The following is a 3,049-nucleotide window of genomic DNA, read 5'->3' on the forward strand; positions in this document are numbered from 1 at the left end:
CATAGTGTGCCCAGGGTTTAGGGGTCGGCATGGTATGCAGTACAAGAGATTGAACCCGTGTCCTTGCACTTGTCCTAGACTGCCCAGCTGTCTCCCCAGGTGCGTGGCCTTTTGAATATGGGAATATATCTTAGGTTTTCAAAGTCCATGAATATCTCAGTTCCCAGTTTTTCTTTTAGCTTTGCTTATTTAGTTGTTTAATCTTTTAAAATGTATTTTAGTACAGGGTCTTCAGGGTCTCGCTATATAGATTGTACCCTTAGTGATTCTCCTGTTTTCAGCCTCCCAAGTGCCATTGGTGCTCAGTCCCACGGGAAGACCAAATGAATAAGGGCTGAAAGGAAGGGGTGAGTTATGAACGGTGGGAGCCTCAGGGTGGAGAGCTCTGAGGGGTCGCAGAAACAGCTGTAATGGAGCACTGAAGAGGAAGCGAAAGAAAGATCAGGGCTTCTTGCCCTTCAAGCAGTGGGCCACAGGGCTGGCACAGACCTGGGTAGGCCCTGGGGGAGGGGCTCGGCTGGTGTGAAAGGCACACTTATCATCCAGACGAGCCTCATGGGAGCAATGAGAGACACGTTTTGAGGCCCTGACTCGGGGCCTGGGTCCGAGGGCCCAGATTGCTAGATCTGCCTGGCTTATCGGGGGTCTTGGAGACTGAAGTGAGCAGACAGAGGGGTTGGCACAAAGGGGGTGTTGGGAGGAGATCAGACAGGTGGTGGTTGGGGCTCCCTGGCTGCAGCAGTGGCAAGGACTGGGCTCTAGGCATTTTGGTTCCAGGGAGCACATATCTGATGCCATTATTACTATCTAAAACAGGTCTCTTCAGATGCAGTCTGCCCCTGGGGCTGAGGCTGAAGGGGTCCAGGCTCTGCTGGCAGCAGGGTTCGGTTTCCTCAGGCTGCTCTTGCATTTTTAGCTCCTGGAAGTTGAGGGCTCAGTACAGGTGTGATCCAGGTCTTGACACAGCTAGTTTCCCAGGCTGCTTCTGCAATGTTACACCAATGTCCTGGGCAAACAATCATACAGCAATCTTCCCAAGGAAGAGCAGGCTCTTGAGGACAGGACTGAAGGGTGAGGCAGGCCACTCAACCATTGGGCCCTCTGACCTCTGGGGGTGAATGGAGTGAGCTGAGTTTTTGGTCATATGGCAAGATGCTGCAACAATGAATATGAAGTCAGAGCTGGGATGCCAGGGGAGGGTACACGCTGAGGCTTTCCAAAGGGTGATGGGTAGGTGACCGGTGGTACCACATGGACAGGCACAGGCTGGGCCACAGAGGCAAGGGAGACCATCAAGTGAAAGTCATGGGCATCCTGCTCTCTCTCTGGTTTCCCCTGAAGGTACTCGCTGGGCCAGACCTAGGAGGGCTCCTGCTCCTTTGTCTGAATAAAGGACATTTTTGTGTTGTTCAGGGCGAGAAGCAGGTTGTATAAGGGTTTACAGGAGCAGTCCTGAGACCTGACTCACTGAAGTCTGGTTTTTGCCACCTGTTTCTCTTCTGAGCACCTATAAACTAGGGTGGGTGGGGGAGTGAAAGGCAGATCCTGAAGGTGGAACCAGAGTCTCGAGCCTCTGGGGGCAAAAAGTCTGACTTTGGGTTTCAGATCCCTCCAGCCTTGAGGAGCAGTAAGCTCTAGCAGGGCCTGTTTGGTGGATGGGGGTTCTGGGGGGCCAAGTATGCAGAGGCTTGAGCACCCTGGCCCTGCCAGATGGCACCTCCCTGGCTCCCTCGATCCAGTACTCTCTGAGCCAGGCTGGGCTGGAGCCCCATTGGACAGCTTTGCACCCCCTCACCTGACAGGAAGGTGGCCAGGGCTGCAGGGTCAGCTACAGACTCTGTGGGCCCTGAGCTTCTGTCTGTGGAGGGAGCCTAAGCCCCGCAGTTTGTCCCCCAGGGCTAGGCCTGAGCTCCTCTGGGGGTTTCAAAGGTGAGTGACAGCTATGGACTTTTGTGATTTCTCTGTTTGGTGTGCTGCTTTCAACCTGGGGCCTTCTGAGTCAACAAAGGTATGTTGAATACTAAGTTGCAGTTTCTGCACCAGATTCTCTCCATCTTGGTTTTCCTGGTCCTGGGCACTTGGTGTGACTGTGATTAAAGGCAGGCACTTCTTTGAGTGTACAGGGATCTTGCTGGGCATAGGAGGCACACCCTGGAGGAGGGATCCTTCATGGCTTGAGTGGTGGGTATGCAGGTGTCCCAGGAACCCTTTAAGGCTGCCTCCACTTTCTTTAATTTCTCCTCAGGTTTTTGGCTCTTCTGCTGCCATTCAACATTTTGTCTTTAAGGTGCATTCACTTCCCTACAAATGCCTCAAATGTATCCTTATTTACAGCTGAATAATATTCCATTCTATACAGACACCATACAGATAACACACACATCTGCTGATGGGTATATAGGATGCCTCCAGCATTCAGCTATTAAGAGTCATGTTGCTACAAACATTACTACATATGCATCGCTTTAACACGATGTCTTTAATTCTTTTGAGAAGATACTTAGAAGGGGAATAGCCTTGTCAAGTGGGATTTTTGCTTTTAGTTTTTGGGGAAATTTATACAAACATTTTGCTGGTTTACAATTCTACAACATTGTAGAAGAGTTCCTGTTTTCTTTATAGGCAGGCCAGCATTTTTCATTACTTAACTTCTTAAACATTGACATTCTTTTGGCACTGAAATGAAATCTCAGTATTAATTTAATTGACAATTTTCTGGTGGCCAGTGAAGTTGAACCTTTTTAACATATTTATTGACCAATTGTATTTCTTGTGAAAAGTGTCTATTCATTTTAGTTGCAATTTTTTTATTTGGCATTTTATTTGGGGGTCAAATTTTTTGGATTTCTTTATATATTCTAGAAATACATCATCTGAGTGATATGTAATTACCAGTTTTTTCTCCATTATGTAGGTTGCTTTTTCCTTCTGTCTATTGCTTCTTTTGTCATGCAAAAGTTTTTTTTAACTTTGGTATAATTTCTTTTCTTTTATTTTTTACAGTTGATAAGACTTTTTCTTTCTTTTTCACACTATCATATATTTCCCA

At 47.8% G+C, this 3,049-nt stretch overlaps 1 pseudogene; it reads right to left on the reverse strand.

The window, feature by feature from the left end:
* Positions 1 to 370: 370 nt before the first annotated feature.
* The window catches only part of LOC101589759, a 56,137-nt pseudogene continuing 53,458 nt past the window's right edge, over positions 371 to 3,049 (reverse strand).

The sequence above is a fragment of the Octodon degus genome, unplaced genomic scaffold (assembly GCF_000260255.1).
Source record: "Octodon degus isolate 3935 unplaced genomic scaffold, OctDeg1.0 scaffold00022, whole genome shotgun sequence".
NCBI lineage: Eukaryota > Metazoa > Chordata > Mammalia > Rodentia > Octodontidae > Octodon > Octodon degus.